This window comes from Arachis hypogaea, chromosome 12 (genome assembly GCF_003086295.3).
Source record: "Arachis hypogaea cultivar Tifrunner chromosome 12, arahy.Tifrunner.gnm2.J5K5, whole genome shotgun sequence".
NCBI classification, from domain to species: domain Eukaryota; kingdom Viridiplantae; phylum Streptophyta; class Magnoliopsida; order Fabales; family Fabaceae; genus Arachis; species Arachis hypogaea.
The window spans coordinates 95,242,580-95,260,399 of record NC_092047.1 but is presented as its reverse complement, the minus strand read 5'-3'; the positions used below and the strand labels follow the sequence as shown (position 1 = coordinate 95,260,399).

The following is a 17,820-nucleotide window of genomic DNA, read 5'->3' as shown; positions in this document are numbered from 1 at the left end:
TCTTTTTTGTTCCTCCCTCATAGCTCTTTAATCTTCTCTAATTTCATGGAGGATGATGGAGTGCTCTTGATGCTCCACCCTTAGTTGTCCCATATTGGAACTTAATTCTCCTAGGGAAGTGTTGATTTGTTCCCAATAATTCTGTGGAGGAAAGTGCATCCCCTGAGGCATCTCAGGGATTTCATGGTGAGGAATTTCCTCATGCTTATGTTGAGGTACATGATCTCTTGTTTGCTCCATCCTTTTCTTAGTGATGGGCTTGTCCTCTTCAATGAGGATATCTCCCTCTATGTCAATTCCAGCTGAATTGCAGAGGTGGCAAATGAGGTGAGGAAAGGCTAACCTTGCCCAAGTGGAGGACTTGTCAGCCACCTTGTAGAGTTCTTGAGGTATAATCTCATGAACTTTCACCTCCTCTCCAATCATGATACTATGGATCATGATGGCCCAGTCTATAGTAACTTCAGACCGGTTACTAGTAGGAATGATTGAGCATTGAATGAACTCTAGCCATCCCCTAGCCACTGGTTTGAGGTCATGCCTTCTTAGTTGAACCGGCTTGCCTCTTGAGTCAATTTTCCATTGAGCTCCTTCCTCACATATGTCTATGAAGACTTGGTCCAACCTTTGATCAAAGTTGACCTTTCTTGTGTAGGGGCGTGCGTTTTCTTCCATCATTGGCAAGTTGAACGCCAGCCTTACATTTTCCGGACTGAAATCTAAGTATTTTCCCCGAACCATAGTGAGCCAATGCTTTGGATTTGGGTTCACACTTTGATCATGGTTCCTTGTGATCCATGTGTTTGCATAGAACTCTTGAACCATTAGGATTCCGACTTGTTAAATGGGGTTAGTGAGAACTTCCCAACCTCTTCTTTGGATTTCAAGACGGATCTCCAGATACTCATTCTTTTTGAGTTTGAAAGGAAACACAGGGATCACTTTCTTCTTGGTCACAACTTCATAGAAGTGGTCTTGATGGACCTTAGAGATGAATCTCTCCATCTCCCATGACTCAGAGGTGGAAGCAATTGCCTTCCCTTTCCTCTTTCTAGAGGTTTCTCTGGTCTTAGGTGCCATAAATGGTTATGGAAAAACAAAAAGTAATGTTTTGACCTTACCAAACTTAAAATGTTTGCTCGTCCCCGAGCAAAAGAAGAAAGAAAGAAGTAGAAGAAGAAGAGAAATGGAGGAGAGGGAGAGAAAGTAGGTTTCGGCCAAGTGGAAGAAGATAGGGTTGTGTTATGTGAAATAGAAGAAGGAATGAGGGGTTTATATAGAAGTGGGGAGGGGTTTAGGGTTCGGCCATTTAGGGTTGGGTTTGGGAGGAAAAATATTTTGAATTTGAAGGTAGGTGGGATTTATGGGGAAGAGAAGATGGATGTGAGTCGTGAGGGGGTGATGGGAAAGAGTGATTGAAGTGATTGGTGAAGGGCATTTAGAGAAGAGAGTTATGAAAAGGTGTGAAGAGGAGAGAATAGGGTTAGGTGGGGATCCTGTGGGGTCCATAAATTCTGAGGGGATCCTGTGGGGCCCACAGATCAAGTGGGGCCAAGGGCTTAACATCCCTGCCTCAATTAGGCGTGTAAAACGCCCTTATTGTGCAATTCTGGCGTTTAACGCCACTTCCATGCTTGTTTCTGGCGTTAAACGCCAGCTCCATGCTTGTTTCTGGCGTTAAACGCCCAAATGGAGCTTGTTTCTGGCGTTTAACGCCAGCTTTCCTCTGGGTGCAATCCTGGCGTTTAAACGCTAGACTGCTGCTTGTTTCTGGCATTTAACGCCAGTTTCATGCTCTGTTCTGGCGTTAAACGCCAGCCAGATACTCTTTACTGGCGTTTAAATGCCAGTAAGCCCTTCTTCTAGGGTGTGCTGTTTTCAATGCTGTTTTTTATTTTGTTTTTGATTTTTTAGTAGTTTTTGTGACTCCACATGATCATCAACCTAATAAAACATGAAATAACAAAGAGAAAATAAAATAAAAATGATTAAATAACATTGGGTTGCCTCCCAACAAGCGCTTCTTTAATGTCAATAGCTTGACAGTGAGCTCTCATGGAGCCTCACAGATAATCAGAGCAAGGTTGGGACCTCCCAACACCAAACTTAGAGTTTGGTTGTGGGGGTTCAACACGAAACTTAGAGTTTGGTTGTGGCCTCCCAACACCAAACTTAGAGTTTGACTGTGGGGGCTTTGGTTGACTCTGCAGTGAGAGAAGCATTTCATGCTTCCTCTCCATGGTTACAGAAGGAGATCCTTGAGTTTTAAACACAAGGTTGTCCTCATTCAGTTGAAGGATTAATTCTCCTCTGTCCACATCAATCACAGCTCTTACTGTGGCTAGGAAGGGTCTTCCAAGGATGATGGATTCATCCTCATTCTTCCCAGTGTCTAGGATTATGAAATCAGTAGGGATGTAAAGGCATTCAACCTTTACTAACATGTCCTCTACTAGTCCATAAGCCTGTTTTCTTGAGTTGTCTGCCATCTCTAATGAGATTCTGGCAGCTTGCACCTCAAAGATTCCCAGTTTCTCCATTACAGAGAGTGGCATGAGGTTTATCCCTGACCCAAGGTCACATAGAGCCTTCTCAAAGGTCATGGTGCCTATGGTACAAGGTATTAAGAACTTTCCAGGATCATGTTTCTTCTGAGGCACTCTCAGTTGATCCAGATCACTCAGTTCATTGGTGAGCAAGGGAGGTTCATCTTCCCAAGTCTCATTACCAAATAATTTGGCATTTAGCTTCATGATTGCACCAAGGTACTTGGCAACTTGTTCTTCAGTAACATCCTCATTCTCTTCAGAAGAAGAATATTCATCAGAGCTCATGAATGGCATAAGGAGGTTTAATGAAATCTCTATGATTTCCAGATGAGCCTCAGAGTCCTTTGGTTCCTCAGAGGAAAACTCCTTATTGATCTCTGGACGTCCCAGGAGGTCTTCCTCACTAGGGTTCACGTCCTCTCCCTCCCTTGTAGGTTCGGCCATGATAATCAATTCAATGGCCTTGCACTCTCCTTTTGGGTTTTCTTCTGTATTGCTTGGGAGAGTACTAGGAGGGGTTTCAGTGATCCTTTTACTCAGCTGGCACACTTATGCTTCCAAATTTCTAATGGAGGACCTTGTTTCATTCATGAAACTTAGAGTGGCCTTAGATAGATCAGAGACTATGTTTGCCAAGCTAGATGGGGTCTGCTCAGAACTCTCTGTCTTTTGCTAAGTGGATGATGAAAAAAGCTTGCTATTACTAAACTTGTTTCTTCCACCATTATTAAAGCCTTGTTGAGGCTTTTGTTGATCCTTCCATGAGAGATTTGGGTGATTTCTCCATGAGGGATTATAGGTATTTCCATAGGGTTCACCCATGTAATTCACCTCTACTATTGCAGGGTTCTCATGATCATAAGCTTCTTCTTCAGAAGATGCCTCTTGAGTATTGTTGGATGATTCCTTCAATCCATTCAGACTCTGAGAGATCATATTGACTTGCTGAGTCAATATTTTGTTCTGAGCCAGTATGGCATTTAGAGTATCAATTTCAAGAACTCCCTTCTTCTGAGGCGTCCCATTACTTATAGGATTTCTCTCAGAAGTGTACATGAACTGGTTATTAGCAACCATGTCAATGAGTTCTTGAGCTTCTGCAGGCATTTTCTTTAGGTGAATGGATCCACCTGCAGAATGGTCCAATGACATCTTTGATAGTTCAGATAGACCATCATAGAATATATCCAGAATGGTCCATTCTAAAAGCATGTCAGAAGGACACTTTTTGGTCAGTTGCTTATATCTCTCCCAAGCTTCATAGAGGGATTCACCTTCTTTTTGTCTGAAGGTTTGAATATCCACTCTAAGCTTACTAAACTTTTGAGGAGGAAAGAACTTGGCTAAGAAAGTCGTGACCAGCTTATCCCAAGAGTTCAGGCTATCTTTAGGTTGAGAGTCCAACCATACTCTAGCTCTGTCTCTTACAGCAAACGGGAAAAGCATAAGCCTGTAGACCTCGGGATCAACCCCATTGGTCTTAACAGTATCACAGATCTGCAAGAATTCAGTCAAGAACTGAAAAGGATCTTCAGATGGAAGTCCATGAAACTTGCAGTTCTGTTGCATCAGAGAAACTAATTGAGGTTTAAGCTCAAAATTGTTTGCTCCAATGGCAGGGATTGAGATGCTTCTTCTATGTAAATTGGAATTAGGTGCAGTAAAGTCACCAAGCATCCTCCTTGTATTGTTATTATTTTTGGCCATATCTTCTTCTTTTTCGAAAATTTCTGTCAGATTTTTCCCAGAGAGTTGTGCTTTAGCTTCCCTTAGCTTCCTCTTCAGAGTCCTTTCAGGTTCAAGATCAGCTTCAACAAGAATGTTCTTATCCTTGTTCCTGCTCATATGAAAAAGAAGAAGAAAGCATAAAAGAAAATATGGAATCCTCTATGTCACAGTATAGAGATTCCTTTATGTGAGTAGAAGAGAGTAAGTATAGAAGAAGGAAAAGATGAGAATCCAAACACAAGGGTGAGGATAGAAGTGTTAATGGATGAATAAATAAATAGAAGAAGATTAGAGATAAGAGAAGAATTCGAAAATTTAACAAAATAAATTAAAAAATTTTAAATTTAAATTTAAAATTCGAAAATTAAAATTGAAATTAAATTAAATTAAAATTAAAACAATTAGTTAATTAAAACGAAATTTTGAAAAAGAGGGAAGGGATTTTCGAAAATTAAAGGTAGAGAGTTAGTTGGGTAGTTTTGAAAAAGATATGATTGAAATTGAAAAAGATATGATTGAAACAAAAAGATAAGATTGATTGAAAAAGATTTGAAAATCAAATTTGAAAAGATAAGAAGTTAGAAAAGATTTTGAAATTGATTTTGAAAAAGATTTGATTGAAATTTATTTTGAAAAAAATTTGAAAAAGAAATTTAAAAAGATTTGATTTTGAAAATTAAAGTTGATTACTTGACTAACAAGAAACTAAAAAGATATGATTTTGAAATTTAAAGATTAAACATTTCTTAATAGGCAAGTAACAACTTGAAAATTTTTTGAATCAATCACATTAATTGTTAGTAAAAATTTGAAATTATGAAACAAAATAAGAAAAAGATTTTTGAAAATCATTTTGGAATTTTCGAAAATTATGAAAGAAAAATGAAAAAGATTTGATTTTTGAAAAAGATTTGAAAAAGATAAGATTTTTAAATTGAAAATTTGATTTGACTCATAAGAAATAACTAAATTTTAAAAATTTTTGACTAAATCAAATCAAATTTTTGAAAATTATGAGTGAAATGAGGGAAAGATATTTTTTTTTATTTTTGAATTTTTAATGATGAAAGAGAAAAACAACCCAAAGACTCAATGCATGAAAATTTTGGATCAAAACATGTGATGCATGCAAGAACACTATGAATGTCAAGATGAACGCCAAGAACACTTTGAATGTCAAGATGAACACCAAGAACTTATTTTTAAAAAATTTTCAAGAAAAGAAGACATGCAAGACACCAAACTTAAAAATTTTTATTCTTTAGATATTAACAAGTTGAAAATGCATATGAAAAACAAGAAAAGACACAAAACAAGAAAATATGAAGATCAAACAAGAAGACTGGCCAAGAACAACTTGAAGATCATGAAGAATGCAATGCATGAAATTTTCGAAAATAAATTTTTTTTGAAAATTAAAAAGATGCAATTGACACCAAACTTAAAACTTGACTCTAGACTCAAACAAGAAACACAAAAAATATTTTTGATTTTATGACTTTATAAAATTTTTTTGATTTTTTGAAAATTAATTGGGAAAAACGAAAAAGAAGAAATTATTTTTTTTTGTATTTTTTTCGAAAATAAGAAATAAAAAGCTTAAAATTAAAATAAAATTACCTAATCTGAGCAACAAGATGAACCGTCAGTTGTCCAAACTCGAACAATCCCTAGCAACGGTGCCAAAAACTTGGTGTGCAAAATCGTGATCATTCCTTCCTTGGTAACGGCGCTAAAAACTCAATACGCACGTTCATGTTCTTAATTCTGTTTCACAACTTCGTACAACTAACCAGCAAGTGCACTGGGTCGTCCAAGTAATAAACCTTACGTGAGTAAGGGTCGATCCCACGGAGATTGTCGGCTTGAAGCAAGCTATGGTCACCTTGTAAATCTCAGTCAGGCGGATTCAACTGATTTTATGAATTGATAAGTAAAAGATAAATAAAATATAAAATAGGATAGTGGTACTTATGTAATTCATTGGTGAGAATTTCAGATAAGCATATAGAGATGCTTTCGTCCCTCTGAACCTCTGCTTTCCTGCTGTCTTCATCCAATCCTTCCTACTCCTTTCCATGGCAAGCTGTATGTTAGGCATCACCATTGTCAATGGCCACCTGTCCTTTCAGTGAAAATGGTCCAATGTGCTGTCACTGCATGGCTAATCATCTGTCGGTTCTCGATCATACTGGAATAGGATCCATTGATCCTTTTGCGTCTGTCACTACGCCCAGCACTCGCGAGTTTGAAGCTCGTCACAGTCATTCAATGCCTGAATCCTACTCGGAATACCACAGATAAGGTTTAGACTTTCTGGATTCTCAAGAATGGCCGTCCATGGGTTCTAACTTATACCACGAAGACACTAATAACTCGGACTCGGTCCCCTGTATTAGATATCCAAGAGATATCCATTCAATCTAAGGTAGAACGGAAGTGGTTGTCAGGCACGCGTTCATAAGTTGAGAATGATGATGACTGTCACGATAATCACATCCATCATATTGAAGTGCGAATGAATATCTTAGAAGCGGAACAAGTTGAATTGAATAGAAAAACAGTAGTACTTTGCATTAATCTTTGAGGAACAGCAAAGCTCCACACCTTAATCTATGGTGTGTAAAAACTCTACCGTTGAAAATACACAAGTGATAAATGTTCAGGCATGGCCGAATGGCCAGCCCTCACAAAAGTCTAAGATAGCATAAAACTAATCAAAGATGATCCAAAGATAGTAAAAAGTCCTATTTATACTAGACTAGTTACTAGGGTTTACAGAATTGAGTAAATGATGCAGAAATCCACTTCCGGAGCCCACTTGAAGTTGAACGCCAGTTTGTAACCTATTTCTGGCGTTTAACTCCACTTTCCAACCTGTTTCTGGCGTTTGACTCCAGAATGCAGCATGGAACTGGCGTTCAACACCAGTTTATGTCATCTATCCTTAATCAAAGTATGTACTATTATATATTTCTGGAAAGCCCTGGATGTCTACTTTCCAACGCAATTAAGAGCGCACCATTTGGAGTTTTGTAGCTCCAGAAAATCTACTTTGAGTACAGAGAGGTCAGAATCCAACAACATCTGCAGTCCTTCTTCAACCTCTGAATCTGATTTTTGCTCAAGTCCCTCAATTTCAGCCAGAAAATACCTGAAATCACAGAAAAACACACAAACTCATAGTAAAGCCCAGAAATGTGAATTTTAATTAAAAACTAATAAAAATATACTAAAAACTAACTAAATCATACTGAAAACTATATAAAAAACAATGCCAAAAAGCGTATAAATTATCCGCTCAACAGTGGGATTTCGAGATTATAAACGATATGGAAGAATGATTGGTAAAAGTTTGCCACAAGAATGAGATATTTGGGCCATATTTCTTCAAACGATATCTGGAAGATTCTGGCTCGTTCTTCGGATTCACGGTGGTCATTCTTGGTGACCCATTTGAAGTTGAGATGGATGCGATGGGTCATTTTTGTTCAGAGGAGAAAGCAGCTCGAGAAGATGAAGTTGTGGAGATGCTTGGTCACATCCTGGAGATCATACGAGAAGTTTAAGTTCAGTTACCAGAACCTTGCCAACGCCCACATTGAAGGCAACTCTCCTTGATATAAGTGTAACTTACCAAGTTAAGTTGCCATTAGTTCTAGTTGATTATTTTGTCTATTTGGTTTAATTCACTGAACTTGTTTAGAGATAGGTGTAATGCACTATTTTGTGCAATAATGTGCTATACTATTTGTGATCTATTAATGTTTGATTGCATTACTAGAATAAATGATGGTTATTATTTGTAATTGTTGTGGAGACCTAATTTGTGATTTTTTCACAAAATGTTATTTGTCAGTTTGTGTTGTTTTTTGATACAATGCATTGAATGAGTTTGAAGTGAATCTCTATAGTCAGGATTCTCTTTTCTTTTTTTTTTTGAAAAAAAAGATGTGTTAGGTGCCGAAAGGCATATGCTATGTAATTATGACCCTAGCATGTATGTCTACAGCATGGCGAAAGCATGTCAGGAATTTTTGTCCTCCTAGTCAGTTTAGGGTGCAGTTGGGGACAAACATTTCATAAACGAGGTTAAGAAAACATTTTTGCTGGTTAGAAAATAAATCATCAAGCAACCACACATAAAACTAAATAAGGCATATAGCATAAGTAATCTCAGTACAATGCTCACTTGATTAAAAAAGAGGACGGTCTAACTTGATTAAAAAAGAGGATGGTGACACATGTTATACATTTTAATGGAATAGTTATTAAACGCTAAACGCTACACACACACACGAGCTTATGAGGACATTGATTGATTGATTTTTGACGCCCTTTCCAGGTGCAAGTAACAGTTGAATTTAAGTCCCATATGCAGTGATGCAAAGGACTAACCTAGCAATTACAATCTCAAGTAGAGCATGTACCAGAAGCATTACATTAGTTGTTGTTGTCTCTTCTCTAGTTGGTAACATGTCGTCCCTTGGATTTCTTGTTGTATTGAAAGGGGTTGGTCTTCTTGCTGCATTGAAAGGGATTGATCTTGGATTATATATGTAGCTAGCCATGTTGGAAGAGATAGTTGTGGTAGATGTTCGACTTGAACTACGTCCGGTATAAGCCCAGCTTGGAGGTTAGAGATACAAGTTTCATTTTGGTGGGATGCGTAACTGTTCTAAGCCATGATTGCTTGTTGTGGGTCTCTATATAAGCAATATAAGCTCCCGCTGAAGCCGCCGACCTGTTGATGACAAGCTGGCCAATTGTTGTATATTTCTGTGACTCTCCCATGGAAAACCACATAGGTTTTGGCCTTGGAAAACACCATTGGTTCGATTTGGGTGGTTAGAATGAAAGGGGTTTATTTGTTTTGGAGGGCTTTTTATAGTTTGGGGTACTTTTGGATGCCCTTTTAAAATAGGTTGAGGGATTCAGTTAGTTGGAAGCAATTATGATCTAGTTTAATTGGGTTTGTTTGGCCTTATCTACCTTGTACTCTCAAGAAACGAGTTAGAAAAAAAGTTGTGTGTTGTCTTCATATGAGACTTAGTTATGTTAGGTTTTGAGAGTTATATATTAATAATAATAATAATAATAAAAAAGATAATTTGGAAAAATGATTTGGCTCTAGTTGTTTATCTATGATGCACTTGTCTATTTATTGGAAGCAACGCCGTTTTATTTTATTTATGCGTCACTTTTTAATTAAAATATTGATTTATGCATTACTTTTTTTTATTGTATGAGATATTTTATATAAACAATGGCAAGCATGGGCATTTGTTGCATGGAGGTGTTCATATTTGTCGTTAAAATACGAAACCAACATCCATCCTTTTGACTTCCAAAAATGCAATCTTAGCCATCTTCTCTCACATCACCTTTCACCCAAGTTCAGGAGGAGCACGCTTCTAATTACCTCTTGGACAGTCCACTCGAGGCTAGCCTTCCCAAAATGCATAACCAAGTTGCTGATGGTGCTCCTATAAGTCCCAAGAACATTGCTCTAGATACTAAGGAGGGTAACCCTGCTAGAAAAGTAACTGCGGCCACCATCAAAGGACGAAGGCTATTACATTTCTCTCCTGATCAAGTAGCCCAATCATCCCTTGACAAACGTTCCAGGGGCGGCTCTATCGGGAAAATCTCCAAGGTAAGTTTATTTTTGGTTTGATGTTGTTGCTGCAGTTTTATTTAGTGTAGCTACTAAAGCAAGTATGATGCATGTAAAAGACCGGCGGGACTAAGTTTAAGCCCATGTATAACATGGGCTTGAACCAGGCAGACACCATACTTTTCAACTACTTGTTTTCAAAGGGGCATAACTTGGAGTAAGTAATTTCATTCTATTGTAATGGAATACACTGGAGTATGTTTGTTAATTAGCCTTGTAATGATGCTTCATATTACTGCTGCAATACTGTCCTCATGATGGTTCAATGCTGAATGTCGAGACGTCATATTCAGACCCTAATTCTAAACTGTGCAATGGATGGTCGAGTGGTTGAAAAGGTGGCGATGAGGAACACCCGTCCAGCATGTGAAGCATGTGTACTTATGGACTCTCCAGACACGTTTTGCTGTGAGTTGTATGCATGTCGCTTTATCTATGTTTGGTTATGGATTGGTTGTGAGTTAGGAGAAGATATTTTGACTCATAATTTAACGTTGTACGATGATGTGGGCAACAACATGTTGACCGAGGAGCTCATAGAAACGTACGTCTCGTTTTGGATTAAACCAAGCCAATAATTTCTGAGCTGTGTAAGTTTTGACTTTGTTACACTCATTTTTGTGAATATGTAACCGTTCCTTTGATCATTGCATTAGTTTTAAAATATATTTTTATACCGATTGAGGACATATTCATGCACTAGTATTGCGTGGTTGTTGATTTTGGGGATAAGGCAGTATACCATCTCGACTCATATCCCGGCCAAAACATGGTTGCCGAGAGGGAAAAATTAATGTGAATCATGGTAAGCACACTGCGCCTTTGAGACATAGTGATGTATATGATTAAATGGTTTTGCTTTGGTTTGTGTTTGAAGTTGCTTATTACCAGCTTGGACGACTTCATGAGATTATGACTTCCGCGAGCTACGGACCCTGATGAATTTACACCCCACCAGAACTTGCAGATTGGCCAATACGCAAAGGACATGGCATCCCTAATTGCAACACAAGGTAGTCCAAATCTGGTACAATGAAACCTAATTTGACTCCCATTATTAGTCGTCTATTTTTATGCTAGTTATTTCTTTAAGTAAAACATTTAGTGTGTATTTTATTCATGTAGTGATAGCTATGCATGTTGGGTTATATCTTGGCTACACCCGAAAGGTCGGTTTAATCCGCCGGAGATTAGTGGAGTGGTAGGCCTTACATTACTGGCTTCATGATGTTAACATTGTTAGTCCTTTTGCTATTATAGGCTCTTTTCGTTGAAGCTCTTATTGTGTGTGCATTGTTTTGACTTTTCATTTAGTTTGAAGATTCCACTATGTGGGAAAATACTGCAGTTTCACTTGTAGGAAGGCCTTTTAAGGCGCTTGGAAGCTCCGTTAGGCTATGGGCTTCTCATTGGATGCGCTGTGGAGCCCCATGAAGAACACCAATTCACCCATGAATGTCCCTTTATAGGTGTTATTGATGAACGGTTTTTTTGCTAGTAAAGAATTTCACAAAAGTAATCACGTTGCAAGTATAGTTTCTAAACCAACAATAATCCTTTCATACAAAAATTTGGTTGTCACTAAAGCAAACCCAATAAAATAAACCGAAGTATTTAAACCTCGGGTCGTCTCTCAAGGAATTGCAGGGAAGTGTACTTATAATTGGTTATGAAAAAGTATCTTTTTGGGTTTTGAATAAGGAACAAGAAAAGTAAATTGCAAGAATTAAACTAATAGTTAAGAAAGGCTCTTGGCCAGGTATGAAAATTAGAAGTCCTATCCTAGCTATCCTTATCGATTGTGATGAGAATTGTTCATTGCTCCCACTTAGTTAACCTCTAACTATGAAGAAAAGTCAAGTGGACAAATCCATTTGATTTCTCAAGTCCTAGTCAACTCCTAAGGAAAGACTAGCTTTAGAGGGATCCAAATCAACCAGCAACTTTCAATTATCAGTCAACAAAGGAGTTTGATAACTCAAGAGTCTCCAATTACTCAACCAAGGCTAAGAACATAAAAATATAACTTAAAACCCTCCCAAGCATTTTGTCAAACACTTGGTAGGCACAAAATAAAAGCATAGAAAAGTAATAATAGAATATAAGATCTAAAACCAATAATTGCAAGATCAATGATAACAAATAAAGGAAGAAGCAATAAACATGAAATACCTCAAATTTCATTAATAAGGGAAATCAAATCTAACATGAGAATTCATAAACCAAATTGTCAACTGATGAGCGGATATTTTATACGCTTTTTGGGGTTAATTTCATATAGATTTTAGAATATTTTAGTTAGTTTTTAGTTTATTCTCATTAGTTTCTAGGCAAAATTCATATTTCTGGACTTTACTATGAGTTTGTGTGTTTTTCTATAATTTCAGGTATTTTCTGGCTGAAATTGAGGGAGCTGAGCAAAAATCTGATTCAGGCTGAAAAAGGACTGCTGATGTTGTTGGATTCTGACCTCTCTACACTCAAAATGGAATTTCTGGAGCTACAGAAGTCCAAATGGCGCGCTTCCAATTGCGTTGGAAAGTAGACATCCAGAGATTTTCAGCAATATATAATAGTCCATACTTTGCTCAAGGATAGACGACGTAAACTGGCGTTCAACGCCAGTTCTATGCTGTTGTCTGGCGTCCAGCACCAGAAACAAGTTACAAAGTGGAGTTCAACGCCAGAAACAGGTTACAACCTAGCGTTGAATGCCCAAAACAGCCCAGGCATGTGAGAAGCTTTAGTCTCAGCCCCAGCACACACCAAGTGGGCCCCAGAAGTGGATTTCTGCACTATCTGTCATAGTCTACTCATTTTCTGTAAACCTAGGTTACCAGTTTAGTATTTAAACAACTTTTAGAGACTTATTTTGTATCTCATGACATTTTAGATCTGAATTTTGTACTCTTTGATGGCATGAGTCTCTAAACTCCATTGTTGGGGGTGAGGAGCTCTGCTGTGTCTCGATGAATTAATGCAAGTATTTCTGTTTTCCATTCAAATATGCGTGTTCCTATCTAAGATATCCATTCGCGCCTAACTATGGAGAAGGTGATGATCAGTGACACTCATCACCTTCCTCAATCCATGAACGTGTGTCTGACAATCACCTCCGTTCTACATCAGATTGAATGAATATCTCTTAGATTCTCTAATCAGAATCTCCGTGGTATAAGCTAGATTGATGGCGGCATTCATGAGAATCCGGAAAGTCTAAACCTTGTCTGTGGTATTCCGAGTAGGATTCTGGGATTGGATGGCTGTGACGAACTTCAAACTCGCGAGTGCTGGGCGTAGTGACAGACGCAAAAGGATAGTAAATCCTATTCCGGTACGACTGAGAACCTGCAGATGATTAGCCGTGCGGTGACAGCGCACCTGGACCCTTTTCACTGGAAGGATGGATGGTAGCCATTGACAACGGTGATCCACCAACACACAGCTTGCCATAGAAGGACGTGCGTTCGTGAATCAAAAGACAGAGAAAAGCAGAGATTCAGAAGACAAAGCATCTCCAAAACTCCAACATATTCTCCATTACTGCATAACAAGTAACCTTTAACCCATGATCTCTTATTTATTCGCAATTCAACTGATAAATATAACTGACTTCCTGACTAAGAATTGCAAAATAACTATAGATTGCTTCAAACCAACAATCTCCGTGGGATTCGACCCTTACTCACGTAAGGTATTACTTGGACGACCCAGTGCACTTGCTGGTTAGTTGTGCGAAATTACATTGTGAAGTAATTTTCGTGCACCATCAACATAAAGTAATCAACAAGGAAAATAAATAAACTAGAATGCTAGAACAAATAAAAGTAGAAGAGAAACTAAATTAAAGGAACATTGAACCTGGAATTGAGAAGAAATAAATCTAAAACTAAGAGAAATCCTAAAACCTCCTCTCTCTCTCTCTCTCTCTCTAGAAACTACAACTAAAACCTAAATTGTGAATTAATGAGAAGTTGTGTGAATGAATGCCTTGATTTTCCCACTCTGTAGCCTTTAATCTGTATTTTCTGGGTTGACAACTGGGTCAAAAGGAGCCCAGAAGTCGCCCCCAGCGATTTCTGATACGCTGAAATTTTGCACAATCCATGCGTACGCGTGATGCACGCGTGCGCGTCGCCTATCTTTAGGACAACTATGGCAAATTATATATCATTTCGAAGCCCCGGATGTTAGCTTTCCAACGCAACTAGAACCGCCTCATTTGAATTTTTGTAGCTCAAGTTATGATCAAATTAGTACGAAGAGGTCAGGCTGGACAGCTTAGCAATTCCTTCAGTTTCTTATATTCCTTCCACTTTTGCATGCTTCCTTTCCATCCTCTAAGTCATTCCTGCCTTATAAACCTTGAAAACACTTAACACACATATCACGGCATCGAATGGTAATAAGAGGAGATTAAACATAGCAAATTTAAGGCCAAAGAAGTATGTTTTCAATTATAGCACAAAGTTAGGAAGGAAAATGTAAAACATGCGAATTATATGAATAAGTGTAAGTTTACTGGATAAAATCCACTCAATTAAGTACAAAATGTACCACGAAATAGTGGTGCATCAAATCTCCCCACACTTAAACATTAGCATGTCCTCATGCTAAGCTCAAGAGAAGCTATAACGGAGTGAAGAGGAATGGTAAAACTTATGAAATGAAACCTATCTATATGAATGAAACTAAATGCAAAAATACTTCCATCTACTTGGTTAAAAGTAAACAAATTCTCCAAGACAAACATAAATTAGATTCCACTAATTCAAATCACACAATAAGAGACAAGTAAACTTGTAAGAAGATAGCTCATGAAAGTAGAGAACATAGAATCAAGCCTTGAACCCTCACTGGTAGTGTATATGCACTCTAATCTCTCAAGTGTCTAGGATCAATCACTCTGATCTTCTCTAGTTATGCTTTCTAAAACTTTGTTCTTCATCTAACTAATCAACAAATATTTAATATACAAATGCAAATATCATGAGGCTTTTTAAGGTTGTAATGGAGCTAAGGTAAGGATGAGGATATATGTATGGCCAAGTGAGCTATAATATGAATCTTTGACTAGCCTAAGTTCACCTAACACACACACACACACTCTATATTATTCTAAAATCATGCCTAGCTACCCAAAATTTCACTTTTGTATAATTCACATACTCATGTATCAACTTTTCTTTAATTCCACCACATATGCATTGATCTTTTATTAAACTTAACAATGGGGTAATTTTGTCTCCTATTTATTTATTTATTTATTTATACTATAATACTTTTTTTTATTTTTTAATTTTTTTTTGAAATTAAAAGCAAACATAACATATCAATGCACATGGTTTTTCTGGTTTCACATGAGTATGCACCCAAATTTCCAATATTTTTGTTAATAGAACATAATACTTTTTCATCAACCCAAGTTCCCATAATTCTCCACACTTAATTGATACACAATCTCTATCTTAAGCTAACCAAAGATTCAATTGGAGTAATTAATTGTTTTTCCGCTTAAGGCTAGTGATGTGGTAAAATACAGAACAAATGGGATTAAAAGGCTCAAAGTGGCGAACAAAGGTAATTGAAATGGTAGGCTATTTGGGATAAGTGAGCTAATAACAAATGATGGCCTCAATCATATGTATGCATGAATATACACTAAACAATGGACATATAGAATGGAACAAACCATAGATTGCAATCATAGAGAAGAAAACACACAAGAATAAAATTTATGGTTAAATAATGTAACCATATAATTAAGTTCAAAATCTCGCAGGTTGTGTGTTCTTAGCTCAAAAACCATGTTCCAAATTAAAATCTTCAAACAAGTTTAACAAAAATGTTTTAATTTAAATTAGTGAAATGCAATAAAAAGGGTCTTGAAAAAGAACTTATCACTCCAACCAAGTAGTGGTAGAAGAACATGAACAAAATCAAACAAACATGCAATCAAACATGCAAATGCAACAACTAATTTAATAAGGAAAATTAAACATTGGTGTTGACATAGGAAATAACTAACCCATGGAAGTCGGTATCGACCTCCCCACACTTAAAGATTGCACCATCCTTGGTGTATGCTAAGATGTGCAAGTGGACGGGTGGCTCTAACTGACGTTTTTTCTCCAAAGAATGTGTAGATGGACTTGTCTGTCATCCCATTGAGAAGCTTTTTCTTTTCCTTCTCGGTGGCCATTCTGAAAGAAGGGAAAAAAGAAGAAAAATAACCCAGAAATAAAGATAAAAAAACAGATAAAGTATGGGTGGGTTAATGCCAAATAATGAGGGTCTTAATTACATGGTAGCTACAACATGCAAGTGAAAAGACAGTAGAAGCAGATGGCATATCAATAGTGTAAGAATTGCAACAATGGAGAAGAGATAGTAGGTAATGAAAGACAATATAAATTCATGTCAATGCAAAAGGAGCACAGGTATCATAAAAGATTGGCACTGACAGATAAATAATATCATCCAACAATATAAAACAAGTCACGAAGCACCAAAATAAACGAAGAAGAGATGCAACAGTTGAATAAGAACAATTAACACCAATGGTAAAATAATAAACTTAGAAAAGAAAATAAAACAAGCACAATATTAAAATGCAATGAAGAAAAATATGTAAATGCAGTAAAGATAGAAGTTAAAGAAATGAAGAAGAAGAAAGGGAGAAAGGAGAAAGAAAGAAGGAAAGAACATAGAAGAAAAGAGAAAGGAGTGAAAAACGGGACGCGACGCGCGTGCGCAGGGCACACGTGCGCGTGAAAACTGTATCAGCCATGCGACGCATATGCGTCTGGCACGCGTACACGTGGGTGGTCTGAAAGTGGAAGGACGCGCACGCCTCAGGGATGCGTACGCGTGGGTGATTTTGTGCCTCTAGCATAGTACCAGCCCCAGACCATCACATCTCTCTGTTCAGCACGCTTTTACGCCGATTTTCATTCCCACGCGTACGCGTTGCTGATGCTTACGCGTGGGTTGAACTTTCTACAGGGGACGCGTACGCGTGCGGTACGCGTACGCGTGGTGTGGCTTGTGCGCCATGCACCCCTCCCGCGCGTCTCTCGCGCAACTCTCTGTTCAATTGCGCATACACGCGCGCGTCGATCCCTCTTTTTTTATGCAAAATGCGGATGATGATGCAAAAATTATGAATGAACACTGATAAAAATAAAATAATATAAAACTAGGAATAAAAAGGGACGATTATACCATGGTGGGTTGTTTCCCACCTAGCACTTTTAGTTAAAGTCCTTAAGTTGGACATTTGGTGAGCTCCTTGTCATGGTGGTTTATGCTTGAACTCATCCAGGAATCCCCACCAATGTTTGAAATTCCAATAACCTCCGGGGTCCCAAACTAGGCACATAAAGCCCTCGAGCAAGTTAAAGCAAGTGACAAGGCTCCAGGGGTGTTGATTGTCAGAATGAATTTCGGGGTCCCAAACCTTGCTTTTGCACCCGTCTTTGCTTTGATCTACATTGTTCCAACCGGGTGGTACGCAATCTGAATTTCCACTAAGATACCCAAATAACTTCTGAGACCCATTCAATCGAGCTCTACACCAATCCTTGTACTTCAATTTGGAGCGTGGAACCTTATTGAACCTTGCCTGCCAACTCCAACTACTAACCATTTCCCTCTTACTCTTAAAGCCACAAAGAGCTCTAAGCTAACCATCTGTCTCAAGTAAACCATATTCAAGTGGGAAAGTAAAGGTGAATACTAAGGATTTTACCCACTTGAATGTTGTATTGGGTGGTAATGGCTTTGGGAGAGGTGTATCTAATGGTCTTGCAGATTCTACTCCCTTGTGCTCTTCCTTGAATTCCTCTACCTCCTTGCAAACCTCTT

At 37.9% G+C, this 17,820-nt stretch overlaps 1 non-coding gene across 1 annotated transcript; it reads left to right on the top strand.

The window, feature by feature from the left end:
* The first annotated feature begins 3,755 nt into the window (after window positions 1-3,755).
* LOC112730762 (small nucleolar RNA R71) lies at window positions 3,756-3,863 on the top strand. The gene has a single exon (XR_003166572.1). It is a non-coding gene; the product is annotated as a small nucleolar RNA R71 (small nucleolar RNA).
* The last annotated feature ends 13,957 nt before the right edge of the window (window positions 3,864-17,820 follow it).